The 21,790-nt window shown below is 39.3% G+C and overlaps 1 long non-coding RNA gene and 1 pseudogene across 4 annotated transcripts in view; one reads left to right on the top strand and one right to left on the bottom strand.

The window, feature by feature from the left end:
• LOC123583918 overlaps window positions 1–21,790 on the top strand; it is a 179,587-nt gene that overhangs the window by 14,643 nt on the left and 143,154 nt on the right. The window lies entirely within an intron of this gene.
• LOC123583917 lies at window positions 10,204–11,373 on the bottom strand (annotated as a pseudogene).

A 21,790-nucleotide genomic window follows, 5' to 3' on the forward strand; every position in this document is an offset into this window, starting at 1 on the left:
AAGGCCAGAGCCAAATCCTTCACCTTTTCTTCCTTCTTTCTCTCTCCCCCACCGTCTGGCCCCAGATACGGTGCAATCATGAAAGTAGTAGCTGGTTTCTGGCTGCAAGACCAACAAGGGGAGCCCCCAGGAATAGGAAAGTGAGATCACAGAGAGGAAGCTGTTTGGGAAAGTGAGCCTATCAAATTGATGAAGATCTGGACTCACCCGGACATGCACATGCCTGGATCTGATCCTAATTTGCACATCAAAGACTTTGAGCACTGAACTAGTGGGTAGGCCTGAGTCTGGGTCTCAGACTGACCCCCGAGGGATGGACATGTGGGACAGGTCCAAATGATACTGCAGAAGCCATGGGAGGTGAACACATTCCATAGAATGTGAGTTGGAACTCGCAGCCTGAATCTAAACAGGTGGATTGCCTGCTAACATGAAAATATCAGCATCCAACATACGATTTAAATTAGCCTCAGAGTCTCATAACATAATATTGAAAATGTAGATGATACAATCCAGAAGTATTCAGCATATGAAGAATCACAAAAATCTGGTGATATATCCTCTCAGGTTCTATTTGTCTGAAAAAGTTTTTGTCTTGCCTTTTTTAAAAAGACATTTTCATTGGATATATAATTCTAGTCCAGCACCTTAAAAGTGTTCCATAGTCTTCTGGTTTGCATTGCTTATGATAGTTTGGATAAAATCTACTTCTGTAAGTTTATTAATCTTTTCTTCTGAAAATCTCATCTAGTGAAATATTCTTTTTTTTGATATTGTATTTTTCATTTCTAGAATTTTCATTTGGTTTCTTCTTACATGTTCCATTTCTCTCCTCATTATGTTAATGATTCCTTACATCTTTGGGCATATTTATATTAGCCTGTTTAAGGTCCTTGTCTACAAATTCCATCAGTTTAATGGAATTACTACTTATGGGTTGGTTTCTCTTAAGTAGTTTTTCTTTTGGTAATGGGTTGCATTTTCCTGCTTCTTTGTATGTCCATTGATTTTTAGAAATCAGATGATAGATATTGCAAATTGTTTTGAGATGCTTTGTTTTATTATATTCCTTTAAATTCCTTAACGTTCTGTGACAGGCAATTAAATAAGTTACTTACACATTACTTTAATCCTTTCAAGATTTGTCTTAAGGTCCTTTTAGGCTTAAAGTAGCCTTTCTCAGGAGCAAATTGTGCTGCACTCCTTAGTCCCAGCCTTTTTGGGTTCTCTACTGAATGCCCTGAACACACAACGAAGCCTTGTTCACCCCAGCTGAGAAAACTCAAACAGTTCCTAACCTAGTGTGAACTCTAGGAATATTCCAGTTTACAGGCTACAGTAATTGGTTTTTTCCAATACATTAGTTAACTGTTGCTTCAGAACAACAGTAACACAAACTTAAAACATATTTACTATCTGTTTCTGTAAGTCAGGAGTCTCAGCACAGCTTAGAGGAGTCCTTTGCAAGACTACAGTCAAGGTGTCCGACAGGGGTGTGGTCTCATCCAATGCTCAACTGGGGACAAACCTGTTTGCAAACTCATGTAGCTTTTAGCTACATTTAGTTCCTTCAGCTGTCAGACCAAGGATCCCAGTTTCACAGTGGCTGTCTGCCAAGGCTATCTCCAGGTCCCTGCCCATGGCAGTTCACAACATGGCAGCTTCCTTCTTCAAGGCCAACAAGGTAGAGAGAGACTAGCAGAAGCAACACACAATCTCATTTGATCTTAATCACATAATTGGGATCATGGATGTCCTACCACTTTTGATATATTATGTGTCACTAGAAATAAATCACAGGTCCTACCCACTGTCAAAGGGAAGGGATCACTCAGGGCATGAACACTAGACCATGGGGGCCACTTTGAGAGTCTGTCTGCCACGCTCAGAAAATTGTTTTTGACCAGCCTTACAAAGTTGCATCTGTTTCGTGTGCAGAATGTTTTTCAGCCAGCCAAAGATTCAGTGTAGATATCTAGAACTCATTCTCTGTGTAGCTTCCTCCACTGTGAAACTCTGCCCACAAACTGTAGCCACCTAAGCTTTATGGAAATCCAATCTCTGTCTCCTCAACTCAGCAACATCGTCATGCTCTTTGGGGATCCCCCTCTCTATGTCCCATTCTAGAAATTACTTCCAAACCATCTGGACAGTTGTGCTCATTTCATTTGCTTCCCTTCTCTTAATGCTTACAGTCTGTCTCTTGGGGTATTGTACCTCTGATTACCATCACCCTGTTCTCATCTAACATGTCATCACAGAGTGTTCTTGTGCAGTCTCATTTTTAAAACTCACATATGTATTATTATACATTTAGTTTCTGTTTTGACTTGCTCACATTTTATTGGTTTCTTTATTAATTCTTTCTTCATCTCAGGGGTTCTTTCAGGGATAATTTTCCTAGTGAAATATATCTTTTTGTTGTTGTATGAAAATTAAATGTCATTGTATTTATTTTTTAAATTTATTTACCTAAATTCAAGTTAGTTAACATACAGTGTAGTATTGGTTTCAGGAGTAGAACCCAGTGATTCATCCCTTACATATGACACCCAGTGTTCATTCCAACAAGTGCCCTCCTTAATGCCCATCACCCATTTTGTCCATCCCCCCCCCCCACCCCATGGACAACCCCTCCATCAACCCTCAGTTTGTTGTCTGTGTTTAAGAGTCTCTTAAGGTTTGCCTCCCTCTCTGTTTTTATCCTATTTTTCCTTCCCTTCCCCTATGGTCATCTGTTGTGTTTCTTAAATTCCACACATGAATGAAATCATATCATGTTTTGTCTTTCTCTGCCTGATTTATTTTGCCCAGCATAATACATTCTAGTTCCATCCACATTGTTGCAAGTGGTAAGATTTCATTCTTTTTGATTCCTGAGTAGTATTCCATGGCATATATATATATGTATATGTATATACATATATACATATGTATGTATGTATATACATATATAAGATATGCCACATCTTCTTTATTCATTCATCATTTGATGGGCATTTGGGTTCTTTCCATAATTTGGCTATTGTTGATAGCACTGCTATAAACATTGGTGTACATGTGCCCTTCAAATCAACATTTTTGTATCCTTTAGATAAATACCTAGTAGGTCACCCAATTGCTGGGTTGTAGGGTAGTTATATTTTTAATTTTTTGAGGAACCTCCACACTGTTTTCCAGAGTGGCTGCACCAGTTTGCATTCCCACCTACAATACGACAGGGTTCCTCTTTCTCCATATCCTTGCCAGCATCTGTTGTTTCCTGAGTTGTTAATTTTAGCCATTCTGACAGGCGTGATGTTGTATCTCATTGTAGTTTTGATTTGTATTCCCCTGATGATGAGTGATGTTGACCATCTTGTCATGTGTCTGTTAGCCACCTGGATGTCTTCGTTGGAAAGTGCTTTATTCATGTCTTCTGCCCATTTCTTTACCAGATTCTTTGTTTTTTGGGTGTTGAGTTTGATAAGTTCTTTATAGATTTTGGATATATTAGCCCCCCCCCTTTTTTTTCTTGCTCATATCTTCTCCAATTCTGCCATTTGCCTTTTGGTTTCCTTGATTGTTTCCCTTGTTGTGCAGAAGCTTATCTTGATGAGGTCTCAGTAGTTCAATTTTTGCTTTTATTTCCCTCACCTCTGGAGACATGTCTAGTTAGAAGTTGCTGTGGCCAAGTTCAAAGAGGTTGCTGCTTGTTGTCTCCTGGATTTTGATGGTTTCCTATCTCACATTTAGGTCTTTCATCCATTTTGAATTTATTTATATGTATGGTATAAGAAAGTGGTCCAGTTTAATTCTTCTATGAAATACATCTTTAATACATTTCTCTGGTGAGAGTCTGCTAGTGAAAGCACTCTTTTTTTATTCGTTTTGTTTTGGCCTAAGTGTGTATTCATCTCATCTTCTTTCTTGAAATGTATTTTAGCAGAATATGCAATACTAGGTTGACAATTGTTTTCTTTCAGAACATGGGAGACTAAATTATTTCACTATTTTGTAGCTTCCTTCAGCTGCTTTTAAGGCATTTTCTGTCAATCTAATTGCCTATACTATTGTAGGTAATTTATCTTTTCTCTCTGGCATCAGAAACTACTTTCTCTGATTCTATGAGCTTCTTTTGATCTCTGCTCTTTTTCAGTTTTAATTTAACAGTCTAGATGTAACTTTTGTTTTTATTTTGCTTGGGGTTTGCCTCCTGAATCTTCATAGTTGTTTCTCTTACCAATTCTGGGAAATTCATTAATTTTTTTTAAATGACCAATATTATTGACCTATTATTTCATTCCTCTGTCTTCTCTTAACTCCTATTTTACATTCTCTGCTATTTTGTCTTTTTTGCTGTATTTTGAGTAATACAATAAGACATACCTTTCCTTATTTTCTTTTTGACTCCATATTCTTTTCTAATGTTTTGAATTTTTAATTTTGAGAATTCTATTTTTCCTTTCTGGAAGTTCTATTTTATCCTCTTTAAATTTGTTTGGTGTTTCTTGATAATCTTGTATTCCTACCTGTCTCTATTTTTTTTGTCTCATTAAACAAATTAAACATATTTTGTACTTTGTATCCAACCACCACAATATTTGAAATTTTAGGATTTTAATTTTGCTATTAGATTTATCTGTGACTCCCATAATGGCATTCTTACCTTGCTTTTAGAGGTATTTGAAATAGAATACCTCCAATATTTCACTATTAAACATGAAGCTGCTGGGGTTTGTTACAGTTACTTGTTTTATCAAATTTAAACATTCTGTTCCTGTTTCTAACTTACAAAATATTACCCTAAAACTATTTCATCTATTTTTGTACTAATTAAAATAATTAATATATGCTTTCATCTTTATTATTATATTATTATATATATTTATATTAAATTTATTATGTTTTTAGTGATTTCCTATTCAACATTAGTACATGCTTTTAGTCATAATGTATTCTTTTATAACTCTGCTAGATTTTATTTAATAATATTTTATTTAGATTTGGGCTTCTATGTTTATAGGCAGTTTATAATGTCCTTCCTTTATTCCTTTTCTCCCTCCTTCCTTTATACCTCTGCTATCCATGTCTAGTTTTGATATATTAGTACCAGATTTATTCTGACATTTCATAAGGAATCAGGAAGCACAGAAAAAAAATCTTTGAATTATTCTCCTCATTGTATCACTTTCCACTCTCTCCCTCTGTATTTGCAGTTTCTCAGGAGTGTTTAGAGAATTAAGGCACTGACCTCTTGAACAGGTCACTACTATTACTTTTTATTTATTTATTTATTTATTTATATTTATTTATTTATTTATTTGAGGGAGAGAGTGTGTACATGCACAAGGACACATGAGCAGGGGAGGGGCAAGAGGAGAGGGGCAGAGAGAAACCCCAGCAGGCTCCATGCCAGGCGCAGAGCCTGATGCAGGGCTATCTCTATCTCACGCACCATGAGATCATGACCTGAGCCAAAGTCGGACGCTTAATCAACTGAGCCACCCAGGCGCCCCATGCTAGCACATACATCTGTCCTGAAAGGTGTTACTGAAACTCAGCTAGATCAAAAATCAAAAATCAAGCTATAGTCATCTAGATGTGAGTCTACTCTGGCCAGAATTGTTTTAGTCTTTAAATTCTGTGGTAACATCGGTATTGTCCGTATGTAAAACACGCAACAATACATTAAAAGATTGCAACCAAACAAACAAAAAAAAAAAGATTCCAACTGTGCAATCTTAATTGTTACAGGAAAAGGAAAAAAGTCTGATTACTTATAAGACTAACTTGTATTGATTTTCTAATGGAAGAAAAATAACCGTATAACTTAACTTTCTTGAAAAGAAATATCTAGGTAGCCTAAAAACGTACATTCTTTTTTTTTATTGTTGTTTTGTTTTAAAGTTTATTTATTTTGGGGCGCCTGGGTGGCTCAGTCGGTTAAGCGTCCGACTTCAACTCAGGTCACGATCTTGCGGTCCGTGAGTTCAAGCCCCGCGTCGGGCTCTGGGCTGGTGGCTCAGAGCCTGGAGCCTGCTTCCGATTCTGTGTCTCCCTCTCTTTCTGCCCCTCCCCCGTTCATGCTCTGTCTCTTTCTGTCTCAAAAATAAATACACGTTAAAAAAAAATTTTTTTAAAGTTTATTTATTTTAAGAGAGAGAGAGGGAGGAAGGGAGGGGCAGAGAAGAGGGAGAGAGAGAATCTGGAGCAGGCTGCACATGGTCAGCACCAAGCTCAATACAGGGCTGAAACTCACAAACTATGAGGTCATGACCTGAGCCGCAATCAAGAGTTGGACGCTTAACCAACCGGGACACCCCATTGTTACTAATACTGTTTTAGATTTAGATTTGGCCAAGGTTCTTTCACCAACAAAATTCTATGTATTTTAAATTTTCCAGAAATTGCTGGCTCTGTCATGAACTCCTTTCTTTTCTCCAGTGATGTGATAAAATCACTGTGCTCTTATATTATTTTTCTTTTATTTCTCATGATCGCAGTTTGCTTAAATTGGAAGTCTCTCTGTAGCTATCTATGACCCAGATTTGCTAATTACTTTAAAATAATTGAACTTTATTAACATTTTAATCCTTATGCTAAATTTATATACACACTCTCACCAGTTTCCTCCAAAAATATTGTTATAGTCATATCTAATCCATATACAACTTCTTAAAGTTATGACACCCTGAAAACAAATACGGTTCTTCATCACAAATGATCATCCTAAGCACTTCTATTTCACCTGAGCCTAAGGAAAATTTCTAACTTGACCCAGTTAAATATGGGTTTGTTTTTAACCCAACTAAATGAAACTAATTTTCTTTAGTGTTCTTCTTGAAGAAATATAAATTACACAACCCCAAACTTTGGTTTTTGTTTTTTCTCTTAATTTGCAGATGATGACTTCTCTCATCTTATCAGGAATACCTTCCTTAGGAAATAAGACTAGTGCCTCCTTTTGGACATTTAGAAACTCTTTAATGACTTCTTTAATCATCATATCTACAATTGGTAGATATTGTGCTTTTTTTTTCTGAGGATGTAAATATTTGATAAATGTTTTGCATAAGGCACTGCCTGCATACTGTCCATATCTTTATATGTTTGGTATCTTAGATTTAATGAAATAAAGTAGTCAGTTTAAGGGGCAGGTACCCTTCCAGAACTAGGTCTACTAAGATAAAAAAGGGAAGCTGGCAATATTCATGGCTGTCTGTGAAAAGGACATTTTTTCCTTTCCTACACTTGGGTCTCTTAAAATCTTGGCCTAAAAGTATGGTCTCTGAACCAGAAAGTGTGGGGAGTAAAAAAGTTGTCCCCCACCCCCACCCCATCTCAACAAAAAAATGTTTCAAAGCTAGAAAAATGTGCCCAAATAAGTCAATTGGGACTTCATTCTCTTCTCGCACTCCCCCAAAAGGTGCATCATCAACTCGTGGGCAAAAAAGGACCCATGAATGAGGTTCAATAATTTTTTTTCTTAGAATAAGGAGCTCCCCAAAGGGGTAGGTTGTAGCTGCAGAACAGGGTGCAAATGCTATTACAGAGGATGATAAAAAAAGAAACCAGAGGGGCACCTGGGTGAGTTGGTTGAGGGTCTGACTCGATTTTTGGCTCAGGTCACGATCTCACTGTGTGAGAGTTCGAGCCTCAAGTCAGGATCTGAACTGATAGCTCCGAGCCTGCTTGGGATTCTCTCTCTCTTTCTCTCTCCATCCCTCCCCACCTCAAAATAAATAATCATTTAAAAAAAAACTAGAATATGGAATGATTACGAGGGGAAGGAAAGAGGGAGAAAAGATAATAGGGAAGATAAACTCCTTATTACAATATGAGGAATCAAGAATTTATAAAGAATATTTAAACAGTGTTTTTTTTTTTTTTTAAGTTTATTTACTTTGAGAAAGAGAGCATGAGTTAGGGAGGGACAGAGAGAGAGGGAGAGAGAGAGCATCCCAAGCAGGCTCTGGGCTGCAGCACAGAGCTGGACCTGGGGCTCCAACTCACAAACCATGAGATCATGACTTGAGCTAAAACCAACAGTCGGATGCTTAAGTGACTGAGCCACCCAGATACCCTTAAACAGGGGTATTTTTTTTTTAAGTACAAAGACAAACATAGAAGAATGAGAAGTGGTAATATAAATATCAAACTTGGAGAGATGGAAGAAGATGGTTATAGGGGTTGAATCCCTTTCAGTTACAAAATACCTAAAATTGATCAATCAACAAAGGGAGGTATGACCACAAACATTAGTCTAATCCAACAGAGTAGCTCTGAAGCAGGGATTGCACCGCAGATAATTTATTACTAAATTACACCACAAATGTTTTTTTTTAAATGTTTATTTATTTTTGAGACAGAGAGAGAGAGAGCACGTGTGCAAGCAGGGGAGGGGCAGAGATAGGGGGACAGAGGATCTGAAGCAGACTCTGCACTGACAGCAGAGAGCCTGATGCAGGGCTCGAACTCACGAACCATGAGATCATGATCTGAACTGAAGCCTGATGCTTAACCAACTGAGCCACCCGGGCGCCCCCACAAGATGTGTTTTTATAACCCTCTGTCAGTCAGCTGTTGGGACTCGTGCCTCCCAAGGTGAGGTGTGGGCAGACCTCCCAGGTGCAGCATCTCCACTGGGCTAGGGACACTTACTTCTCGAGAGAAGGACATGCTGCCTTCGCGGTTGATACTTATGGCACCCGGGAATGAGAGTATACCAAAAGGTTCAAAGGAATCTGGGTGAAGGCCCGAGCTCATAAACTGTGGCATGCATTTTAAAAATTAGTTGATAAATAAAGCAAATGCTCTTCACTTTCTGGTTTGCTTGCAAAAGTAGAATGTGCTACATGCAAAACTTGGATACATAGAAAACCACAATTTTTAAACAATTAAGCATAATCTCACTGCTCCCCATACCTGAACTGTCAACCTTTTGTCTCAGAAAGTTCTTCATGTATAAATGACAACAGTCAGTTTTAGATGGCTTTCTCAGAGCAATATGTCATCAGTATCTTTCTAGTCATATATATTTCATTATAATCCTTAAAGATCTCACAATATTTCATTGAATTGATATACCATATTGTACATGATCAGGTTCCTTTATTGCTGAACAGGTATACTGATTCCAATTTTTTTTTTAATTTGTAACACTGACACTGTGAAAAATCTTTTTTGTTTTCGTTCACATTTCTTGATTATTTTCTTAGAGTGAAATCTGAATTCTCATGGTTTTTTTTATTTGTTTTGTTTTGTTTTGTTTTTTAATATGTGCTGTGTGTGCTAGGCCTCTTAGAGTACCAACGACTAAAGATTTGTTCTCAAAGCCCAGTGTCAAATGTGCAAATTATACCAAGTTACCATATTTTGAGGGGGATCGCATTTATCCTTTTTTCTTTTATCAGGTTATGGAACAATATTTCCTAGAACTGCTGGTGGACAGATGTTCCGTGCTGTCTTTGCTGCAATTGGAATCCCTCTAACTATCATATTCTTTAAACATCTTGGTAAATTAATTTCTCTGCCATTTGAAAACCTTGGAAACTACCTTAAATATAAGGGAATAAATGAGGTAAGTTTTCTCTCTCTCTTCACACAATCACACACACACACATATCTGGGGGAGAAATTTTGATTATGGATTCACAACCTTAGATTGACCAGGCACATGACATTTTATATTTACTGGATTCATGTTGAATGAAATTTGTAGGAGTCGAAAAAGCAAAGCACCCTGTGTTATGAAACAGAAGAGAAAATCCAGCATTCAAGAGACCATCTGCTTCCTCTTAGGTGATTTGCCTCCAATCATTTAACTTATAAGATGAGCAGTGGTGAATTGGTATGACCTAAATGTTCTCAAAGTCATTTAGCCAGCTCCTTTATTTTACAGAAGAGGAAAACATTTTATAAAGGCTGAATGACTTACCCAAGATTACCCAAAGAATTAGAGGTCGTGCAGACCTGAGAGGTGCAAAGCTTTGTCTACGTATCAGGTTGAAACATGTGTGGTCACCTTAGTAATTAGCACAGGTTTTACTCTTTTTAAAAAATTAGAAACACAGTTCTTTGTTTAAAAATTGAATAATTTATTACCAAATTGCTAAGTTGTACACATTCTTCAAGAAGCTACAGTTAACCCTTGAACAACATGTTTGAACTGCATGGGTCCACTTAAATACTTTTTTTTTATTTGCTAGGTTTTTTTTTTTTTTTTCCTTACTATAAAAGCTTTATTGTTTCCATTTGGTCCACAGCTTAGGAGAGGGCTCTAGAGTATTTAAAGAGCCCTATCGTGGCTGAGATCATCAGACAGAAACCATGATGCCAGGAGGATGCCAGAGGGGCCCCTGAAGGGCTGCTGGGTCCTGGAGGCTCCCAGTCACATGAAAGAGTGAGCCTTTCTGAGAGATCCTCTTCCAGCCCTGAGGACTGGCCAGCCTGCGGACCTTAGTCAGATGGTCCCTGTCTTCTTGATGCCGCTCACCTCCTCATCCAGGAAGTGGTTTTCCACAGAGTCACAGGGATGGGAGCCTGCCAGCGCAGAGCCCAGGGCATAAATATCCAGAAGGGCCTGCCTCGGGCGCGTCTCCAGGACCTTGGCAGTTTCCGTGGCATTGGGGGTTTTACCCCCCTTATCCTGGGCTGGCTTCTGCCTCCTGGGACAGGACATGGCTGCCGTGCTGGTTTTGCATGAAGAGAGGCTTGGTGACCTAGTGTTTCTCCTCAGCCAGCTCACAGAAGAAGTGGCCCACACCCTCCAGAGCCACATGGTGGAATTTGAAACCGAAGCCCAGAGAGAGAGGTGTAGGAGGCCGACAGATGCGTGTTGACCAGGTAGCTGATGGTGGCCTCCACCTGAGTGGAATAATTCTGATGGATCTGGGGGCTCATGGTTGATCAGCAATAAGCAGCTAAGCTCAGAAAACAGTGTTGGCTGGTCCCACGGACAGAGGGTAGCTGAGAAGACAATTCTAAATATTGTGACTGGAAAAGAGGTTGGAGGGTGGTGGGAGGCTGGAAGAGGGGCATCCCTGGGCCTGTTCTGCCCAAATACTGTTGAAGCAAGAGACAGATCTGAGGGACCGCTGGGTGCACTGCCTATAGGCAGATTGTTTTCAGTATCGTGCTGTAAATATATTTTCTTTTCCCTATGCTTTTTTTAAATAACATGTTCTTTTCTCTAAATACTTTATTGTAAGAATACAGTTTACAATGCATATAACATACAAAATATATGTTAGTTGACTGTTATCAGTAAGGCCTCTGGTCAACAGTAGGCTATTAGTGGTTAAGTTTGGGGGGAGTCCAAAGTTATATGGGTTTCCCACTATATGTGGTCAATACCTCTACCCCCACCTTGTTCAAGGGTCAACTGTATTTTATTTTCTATAAAGGAACATAAAGATGGGATCCTGTTCAGAATGCCCACAGGGAGTAGGTAGGCAAGATGAGAATCCCATTAATTGATATAATCAGAGTCCTTACTCTGGGGGCAGAGAGGCTTCAGAATGTAGGGTGTCACTTTCTTTGTTTTTTCTTGTGTTATTTTTGGAAGTCTATTGTTACTATAAAATCTGCACAGGTAATTAGAGTTTAGACCAGGGGTCCCAAGCTTGGTTGTACAATATAATCATCTTTGAGCTTTAAGAAATCCTGATGCCTAGGCTCCACTCTGGGCCAATTTGATCTGAATCTTTGAAGGTGGAAACTCAATGGTTTTTATTTTATTATTTTACTTTATTTTATCTTATTTATTTAATTATTCTTTCATGTTTATTCATTTTTTGTTAATGTAGCATTTATTAGAATTAGATTTGACTGCATTATCCTTTCATGTTATTATTATTATTTTTTAATATATGAAATTTATTATCAAATTGGTTTCCATACAACACCCAGTGCTCATCCCAAAAGGTGCCCTCTTCAATACCTATCACCTACCCTCCCCTCCCTCCCACCCCCCATCAACCCTCAGTTTGTTCTCAGTTTTTAAGAGTCTCTTATGCTTTGGCTCTCTCCCACTCTAACCTCCTTTTTTTTTTTTTCCTTCTCCTCCCCCATGGGTTTCTGTTAAGTTTCTCAGGATCCACATAAGAGTGAAACCATATGGTATCTGTCTTTCTCTGTATGGCTTATTTCACTTAGCATCACACTCTCCAGTTCCATCCACGTTGCTACAAAAGGCCATATTTCATTCTTTCTCATTGCCACGTAGTACTCCATTGTGTATATAAACCACACTTTCTTTATCCATTCATCAGTTGTTGGACATTTAGGCTCTTTCCATAATTTGGCTATTGTTGAGAGTGCTGCTATAAACATTGGGGTACAAGTGCCCCTGTGCATCAGTACTCCTGTATCCCTTGGGTAAATTCCTAGCAGTGCTACTGCTGGGTCATAGGGTAGGTCTATTTTTAATTTTTTGAGGAACCCCCACACTGTTTTCCAGAGCGGCTGCACCAATTTGCATTCCCACCAACAGTGCAAGAGGGTTCCCGTTTCTCCACATCCTCTCCAGCATCTATAGTCTCCTGATTTGTTCATTTTGGCCACTCTGACTGGTGTGAGGTGATATCTGAGTGTGGTTTTGATTTGTATTTCCCTGATGAGGAGTGACGTTGAGCATCTTTTCATGTGCCTGTTGGCCATCCAGTTGTCTTCTTTAGAGAAGTGTCTATTCGTGTTTTCTGCCCATTTCTTCCTGGGTTATTTGTTTTCTGGGTGTGGAGTTTGGTGAGCTCTTTATAGATTTTGGATACTAGCCCTTTGTCCGATATGTCATTTGCAAATATCTTTTCCCATTCCGTTGGTTGCCTTTCAGTTTTGTTGATTGTTTCCTTTGCTATGCAGAAGTTTTTTATCTTCATGAGGTCCCAATAGTTCATTTTTGCTTTGAATTCCCTTGCCTTTGGGGATGTGTCAAGTAAGAAATTGCTACGGCTGAGGTCAGAGAGGTCTTTTCCTGCTTTCTCTTCTAGTGTTTTGATGGTTTTCTGTCTCACATTCAGGTCCTTTATCCATTTTGAGTTTATTTTTGTGAATGGTGTTAAAAAAGTGGTCTAGTTTCATTCTTCTGCATGTTGCTGTCCAGTTCTCCCAGCACCATTTGTTACAGAGATTGTCTTTTTTCTATTGGATATTCTTTCCTGCTCTGTCAAAGATGAGTTGGCCATACGTTTGTGGGTCTAGTTCTGGGGTTTCTATTCTATTCCATTGGTCTATGTGTCTGTTTTTGTGCCAGTACCATGATGATTACAGCTTTGTAGTAGAGGCTAAAGTCTGGGATTGTGATGCCTCCTGCTTTGGTCTTCTTCTTCAAAATTACTTTGGCTATTCGAGGCCTTTTGTGGTTTCATATGAATTTTAGGATCACTTGTTCTAGCTTCGAGAAGAATGCTGGTGCAATTTTGATTGGGATTGCATTGAATGTGTAGATAGATTTGGGTATTATTGACATTTTAACAATATTTATCCTTCCAACCCATGAGTATGGAATGTTTTTCCATTTCTTTATATCTTCTTCAATTTTCTTCATAAGCTTTCTATAGTTTTCAGCATACAGATCTTTAACATCTTTGGTTAGATTTATCCCTAGGTATTTTATGCTTCTTGGTGCAATTGTGAATGGGATCAGTTTCTTTATTTGTCTTTCTGTTGCTTCATTGTTAGTGTATAAGAATGCAACTGATTTCTGTACATTGATTTTGTATCCTGCAACTTTGCTGAATTCATAGCAGACTTCTGGTGGAGTCTATCGGATTTTCCATGTATAATAACATGTCATCTGCAAAAAGTGAAAGCTTGACTTCATCTTTGCCAATTTTGATGCCTTTGATTTCCTTTTGTTGTCTGATTGCTGATGCTAGCACTTCCAACACTATGTTAAACAACAGCGGTGAGAGTGGACATCCCTGTCGTGTTCCTGATCTCAGGGAAAAAGCTCTCAGTTTTTCCCCATTGAGGATGATGTTAGCTGTGGGCTTTTCATAAATGGCTTTTATGATCTTTAAGTATGTTCCTTCTACCCCGACTTTCTCAAGGGTTTTTATTAAGAAAGCGTGCTGGATTTTGTCAAATGCTTTTTCTGCATCGATTGACAGGATCATATGGTTCTTATCTTTTATTTTATTAATATGATATATCACGTTGATTGATTTGCGAATGTTGGACCAGCTCTGCATCCCAGGAATGAATCCCACTTGATCATGGTGAATAATTCTTTTTATATGCCGTTGAATTCGATTTGCTAGTATCTTATTGAGAATTTTTGCATCCATATTCATCAGAGATATTGGCCTGTAGTTCTCTTTTTTTACTGGGTCTCTGTCTGGTTTAGGAATCAAAGTAATACTGGCTTCATAGAATGAGTCTGGAAGCTTTCCTTCCCTTTCTATTTTTTGGAATAGCTTGAGAAGGATAGGTATTATCTCTGCTTTAAATGTCTGGTAGAACTCTCCTGGGAAGCCATCTGGTCCTGGACTCTTATTTGTTGGGAGATTTTTGATAACTGATTCAATTTCTTCGCTGATTATGGGTCTGTTCAAGCTTTCTATTTCCTCCTGATTGAGTTTTGGAAGTGTGTGGGTGTTTAGGAATTTGTCCATTTCTTCCAGGTTGTCCAGTTTGTTGGCATATAATTTTCATAGTATTCCCTGATAATTGCTTGTATCTCTGAGAGAAGGTTGTAATAATTCCATTTTCATTCATGATTTTATCTATTTGGGTCATCTCCCTTTTCTTTTTGAGAAGCCTGGCTAGAGGTTTATCAATTTTGTTTATTTTTTCAAAAAACCAACTCTTGGTTTCATTGATCTGCTCTACAGTTTTTTTAAATTCTATATTGTTTATTTTTGCTCTGATCTTTATTATTTCTCTTCTTCTGCTGGGTTTGGGGTGTCTTTGCTGCTCTGCTTCTATTTCCTTTAGGCGTGCTGTTAGATTTTTGTATTTGGGATTTTTCTTGTTTCTTGAGATAGGCCTGGATTGCAATGTATTTTCCTCTCAGGACTGCCTTCGCTGCATCCCAAAGCGTTTGGATTGTTGTATTTTCATTTTCATTTGTTTCCATATATTTTTAAATTTCTTCTCTAATTGCCTGGTTGACCCATTCATTCTTTAGTAGGGTGTACTTTAACTTCCATGCTTTTGGAGGTTTTCCAGACATTTCCCTGTGGTTGATTTCAAGCTTCATAGCATTGTGGTCTGAAAGTATGCATGGTATGATCTCAATTCTTGTATACTTATGAAGGACTGTTTTGTGACCCAGTATGTGATCTATCTTGGAGAATGTTCCATGTGCACTCGAGAAGAAAGTATATTCTGTTGCTTTGGGATGCAGAGTTCTAAATATATCTGTCAAGTCCATCTGATCCAATGTATCATTCAGGGCCCTTGTTTCTTTATTGACCATGTGTCTAGATGATCTATCCATTGTTGTAAGTAGGGTATTAAAGTCCCCTGCAGTTACCACATTCTTGTCAATAAGGTTGCTTATGTTTATGAGTAATTGTTTTAAAATTTTTGGGGCTTCCGTATTCGGCGCATAGACATTTATAATTGCTAGTTCTTCTTGATGGATAGACCCTGTAATTATTATATAATGCCCTTCTTCATCTCTTGTTACAGCCTTTAATTTAAAGTCTAGTTTGTATGATATATGTATGGCTACTCCAGCTTTCTTTTGACTTCCAGTGGCATGATAAATAGTTCTCCATCCCCTCACTTTCAATCTGAAAGTGTCCTCAGGTCTAAAATGAGTCTCTTGTGGACAGCAAATAGATGGGTCTTGTTTTTTTATCCATTCTGATACCCTATGTCTTTTGGTTGGCGCATTTAGTCCATTTACATTCAGTGTTATAGAAAGATATGGGTTTAGAGTCATTGTGATGTCTGTAGGTTTCATGCTTATAGCGATGTCTCTGGTAGTTTGTCTCACAGGATCCCCCTTAGGATCTCTTGTAGGGCAGGTTTAGTGGTGACGAATTCCTTCAGTTTTTGTTTGTTTGGGAAGATCTTTATCTCTTCTTCTATTCTAAATGACAGATTTGCTGGATAGAAGATTCTCGGCTGCATATTTTTTCTGTTCATCACATTGAAGATTTCCTGCCATTCCTTTCTGGCCTGCCAAGTTTCAGTAGAGAGATCCGTCACGAGTCTTATCAGTCTTCCTTTATATGTTAAAGCACGTTTATCCCTAGCTTCTTTCAGAATTTTTCTTTATCCTTGTATTTTGCCAGTTTCACTATGATATGTCGTGCAGAAGATCGATTCAAGTTACATCTGAAGGTAGTTCTCTGTGCCTCTTGGATTTCAATGCCTTTTTCCTTCCCCAGATCCGGGAAGTTCTCAGCTAGTATTTCTTCAAGTACCCCTTCAGCACCTTTCCCTCTCTCTTCCTCCTCTGGAATACCAATTATGCGTAGATTATTTCTCTTTAGTGTGTCACTTAGTTCTCTAATTTTCCCCTCATACTCCTGGATTTTTTTATTTCTCTTTTTCTCAGCTTCTTCTTTTTCCATAATTTTATCTTCTAGTTCACCTATTCTTTTCTCTGCCTCTTCAATCCGGGCTGTGGTCATCTCCATTTTATTTTGCAGCTCATTAATAGCATTTTTTAGCTCCTCCTGGCTGTTCCTTAGTCCCTTGATCTCTGTAGCAATAGATTCTCTGCTCTCCTGTATACTGTTTTCAAGCCCAGCGATTAATTTTATGACTATTATTCTAAATTCGCTTTCTTTTATATTGTTTAAATTGTTTTTGATCAGTTCGTTAGCTGTCGTTATTTCCTGGAGGTTTTTTTGAGGGGAACCCTTCCGTTTCATCATTTTGGGTAGTCCCTGGAGTGGTGCGGAACTTCGGGGCACTTCCCCTGTGCTGTCTTGAATAACTTGCGTTGGTGGGCGGGGCCACAGTCAGACCTGATGTCTGCCCCCAGCCCACCGCTGGGGCCACAGTCAGACTGGTGTGTACCTTCTCTTCCCCTCTCCTAGGGGCAGGATTCACTGTGGGGTGGTGTGGCCCATCTGGGCTACTTGCACACTGCCAGGCTTGTGGTGCTGGGGATCTGGCGTATTAGCTGGGGTGGATCGGCAAGGTGCACAGGGGCGGGAGGGGCAGGCTCAGCTGGCTTTTCCTTCAGTGATCCGCTTCAGGAGGGGCCCTGCGGCACTGGGAGGGAGTCAGACCTGCCACTGGAGGAATGGATCCGCAGAAGCACAGCGTTGGGTGTTTGCGGGTGCAAGCAAGTTCCCTGACGGGAACTGGTTCCCTTTGGGATTTTGGCTGGGGGATGAGTGAGGGAGATGGCGCTGTTGAGCACCTTTGTTCCCCACCAAGCTGACCTCTGTCGTCAGGGGGGGGGGGGGTCAACAACTCTCCTTCTCGTTGTCCTCTAGCCCTCCCGTTCTCCAAGCAGAGCTGTTAACTTATTACCTTCCAGATGTTAAGTCCTGCTTGCTGTCAGAACACACTCTGTCCGGCCCCTCCGCTTTTGCCAGCCAGACTCGGGGGCTCTGCTTGGCCGGCGGGCTGCCCCTCCGCCCCGGCTCCCTCCCGCCAGTCCGTGGAGCACGCACCGCCTCTCCACCCTTCTTACCCTCTTCCGTGGGCCTCTCGTCTGCACTTGGCTCCGGAGACTCTGTTCTGCTAATCCTCTGGAGGTTTTCTGGGTTATTTAGGCAAGTGTGGGTGGAATCTAAGTGATCCGCAGGATGCAGTGAGCCCAGCGTCCTCCTACACCACCATCTTCTCCTTTCATCTGTTTATTCATTTTTGAAAGACAGAGACAGAGTGTGAGCAGGGGAGAGGCAGAGAGAGAGAGGGAGACAGCGAATCTGAAGCAGGGTCCAGGATCTGAGCTTTTAGCACAGAGCCCGATGTGGAGCTCGAACCCATGAACCATGAGATCATGACCTGAGCTAAAGTCAGACGTTCAACTGACTGAGCCATCCAGGCGCCCCCTCAATGGTTTTTAAACCACTCCAAGTCCTTTCAATGTGCAACAAGGTTGAGAACCATGGATCCAGACCAATGGTTCTTAACTGGAGTGAGTTTTGCCTTCCAGGAGGGACATTAGGCAATGTCTAGGAGGAAGTGCTACTAGCATCTAGATGGTTGAGGCTGGGGATGCTCTTAAATATTCTACAATGCATAAGTCAGGCCCTCACCACAAAGAATTATTGGGTCCAAAATGTCATTAGTATCAAGGCTGAGAAACTCTGCTCTAGATGACTGGCTCTCAAAGCATGGTCCCAGGAATAGCAGCATCAATGTTATCTGGGAATTTTTAGGAATGCAGATACTCAGGCCCCATCCATGAGTTCTGAATCAGGAACTCTGGGATAGATCCATGAGTCTGTTTTAACAAGCCCTGCAGGTGATAAAGATGCACACAAAAGTTTAAGAGACACTGACCGAAAGCCTGATTGACCCTTAAGATTAAAATGTGAAAAACTTCTGCCTTTCAAAAGAAACTGTTAAAACAATGGAGAGACTAACTACAGACTGGGAGAAAATGTTTGCAAATTATATACCCAGTAAAAGGGTGTGCATCTAGAATATTTAAGAATTCTTAAAATTCAGTAATAGTTCAGTATTTTTAAATGGGAAAAAGACTTAAACACACCTTTACCAGTAAAAAAATATACACAAGGCAAACAAGCACATTATAAAATGCTAAGAAAAAAATCCTAAGTATTAGTCATTAGGACAATGCAGGATAATAACAGCAATGAGATACCAACACACATGTAACATAACAGTTCAAAAGAAAAAGATTGACCACACCAAGTATTGGCAAGGATATGGAGGAACTGGAACTCTCATACATGAAATGGGAACATGAGATGGTACAATCACCTTTAAAAGCAGTTTTTGGCAATTCCTTAAAAAAATTAAGTTTACATTTACTTTATGATCTAGCCTTTTCATTACTAGGTATTTGCTTCAAAGAAATGAACGCTTATGTCCTTTCAAAGATTAGTACATAAATATTCATTGCAACCTTATTTGTAGTAGCTCAAAACTGGAAACAACTGAAATGTCCACGAACAAGTGAATGAATATACAACTGTGAGATATATATATATATATATATATATATATATATATATAGTACTTATCAATAAAAGGAATGAGCTATTTATAACACTACACAACATGGATAAACCTCAAAGTAATCATTCTTACTGAAAGAAGCCACACCAAAAAAAAAAAAAAAAAAAGACTACATACCATATGATTTACAGAAAATTCTAGGAAATGCAAGCTATTGTAGAGTGACAGAAAGCAGACCTGTTAGGGTCTAAGGTCAGAGGTCAGGATAGGGTGTGGAGAGCTGGGTAAGTCAGACCATCAAAGGAAACGAGAAAACTTTTAGAGTTGGTAGACAAATTCATTATCATAATTGTGATTGTGGTTTCACAGGTGGATACATATGTCAAAACTTATGAAGTTGTCCAAAGTTTATTTTCGTCAGTTAAACCTGTTTTTAAAAGAAGGAGGGGAGGGGCCTCTGGGTGGCTCAGTTGGTTAAGCATTTGACTCTTGACTTCAGCTGAGATCATTATCTCATGGTTGTGAAATCAAGCCTCACATCAGGCTCTGTGCTAGCATGGAGACTGCTTGGGATTCTCTCTCTCTCCCTCTCTCTCTATGCCCCTCCCCTGCACGCACACATGTGAGTATACACACCCCTCTCTGTCTCTCAAAATAAAAAAAGGAGGAGGGGAGGTGCCTGGGTGGCTCACTCGGTTAAGCGTCTGACTCTTGATTTCAGCTCAGGTCACGATCTCACAATTGATGAGTTCTAGCCCTGCATCGGGCTCTGTGCTGACAGCATGGAGCCTGCTTGGGATTCTCTGTCTCCTTCTCTCTCTGCCCCTCCCAAACTCATGCTCTCTGTCTCCAGAATAAACAAACATCTAAAAAAAAAAAAAAAAAAAGAGGGGAAGCTGTAAAACTCCTATCAAGTTAAAAACCGGACAAGCTAAATTAAAGTGTATAGGGATCCACATAGGGTGATAAAACCATAAAGCAGTAGTTCTCAGACTTTTTTGTCTCAAGATGCCTTTCCACTCCTAAAAATTATCGAGTGCAAACAGCTGACAGGCTTTTGTTGATAAACTATTCTTTAGGAAAAGCACAATACCTCAGTAATCAGCAGAAGTGCAATAAGCATACTTTCTCATTTTCTCCAGAATATTAATATCAGAAAAAATAAATTAATTTTACAGAATATTAAAAGTTCATGTACTCAAGACTCATAACTTAATAGTTTTTAAATTACTAGATTAAGACATTCTTTTTTTTTTTTTAATTTTTTTTTTTCAACGTTTATTTATTTTTGGGACAGAGAGAGACAGAGCATGAACGGGGGAGGGGCAGAGAGAGAGGGAGACACAGAATCAGAAACAGGCTCCAGGCTCTGAGCCATCAGCCCAGAGCCCGACGCGGGGCTCAAATTCACGGACCGCGAGATCATGACCTGGCTGAAGTCGGACGCTTAACCGACTGCGCCACCCAGGCGCCCCTAGATTAAGACATTCTTAAGTGAGGCTGCCTTTTTTTTTTTTAACCACGCATGCCTCATGTTCAAGAATATAATGACTGTTAGTACAGTCAGCTGCTATCGCCTTGATATTTGTGGTGTCAGCAGTTTTAACACCATCTCTCTCCTTCAGTACAAACGTCAATACAGCAAAAAAGGCAAATTATGTCTTAGTATTATTATGAAAACAGTTTTGATCTTGTAGATGTGCAGAAAGGTTTGGGGGCTCCTGGAAGTTACAGTCCACGCTTTAAGAACCACTGCTGTTAAGAAATGCAACGAAGTGATTCCTGTATAAGTCAGTACAGTGGTTATTTTCGGGAGGATGGAAGGATGGGGCACATGAATGGGATTCCGACTTGTATTAACACCTTATAATTAATCACTAAGCTGACGCAGTTCATTATATATCCTTCCAGAATTTTCTCAATGTATACACAAACATATGTATACAGGATTTTTCCAGCTTTATTGAGATATAACTGACATAGAACCTTATATAAGTTTAAGGTGTGCACCAATCTGTGGTACTGTACTGTAAAAAAAATCCACATTTAAGTGGACCCTGTGCAATTCAAACTAGTGCTGTTCAAGGGTCAACTCTTTATCTTTCTCTCCTACTTATGTCACTCAGCATAACGCCCTCAAAGTCCATCCATGTTGTTGCAAATGGCAGTATTTACTTCCTTCTCATAGCTGAATAATAATTCATTGTATATGAATTATATACAATAATACAATACAATACAATAATAATTCATTGTATTATAATGTATCTACAATTATATGTGTGTGTATCTTTATCCATTTATCTGTCAAAAGACACTTAGGTTTTTTCCATGCCTTGGCAATTGTGAGTAATGCGGCAGTGAACATGAGAGTGTAGCTACCTCTTTGAGATCGTTACCCTTTCCTTTGGACATATACCCAGAAGGGGATTGCTAGGTAATATGGTAGTTCTATTTTTAAGTTTTTGAGGAACCTCCGTACTATTTTCCAGAGTGGCCGCACCGGTTTACATTCCCACCGGCAAGGCACAAGGACTTTTTATTCTCCGTAACCTTGCCAGCATTTGTTGTCTCTGGTCTTTTTTACTTTTTAAATTCTTTATCTGGTAAACTGCAGAACACTGTCTTTGGGTTTGGGTACCAGGAAATTATTGTGATCCTTTAGCAGTGTCACGTTGCTTTGATTTTTCATGGGCTTTGAAGTTTTGCGTTGCTGTCTTCTCATTTGAAATAGCAGACACCC

This window comes from Leopardus geoffroyi, chromosome B3 (genome assembly GCF_018350155.1).
Source record: "Leopardus geoffroyi isolate Oge1 chromosome B3, O.geoffroyi_Oge1_pat1.0, whole genome shotgun sequence".
Taxonomy (NCBI): domain Eukaryota; kingdom Metazoa; phylum Chordata; class Mammalia; order Carnivora; family Felidae; genus Leopardus; species Leopardus geoffroyi.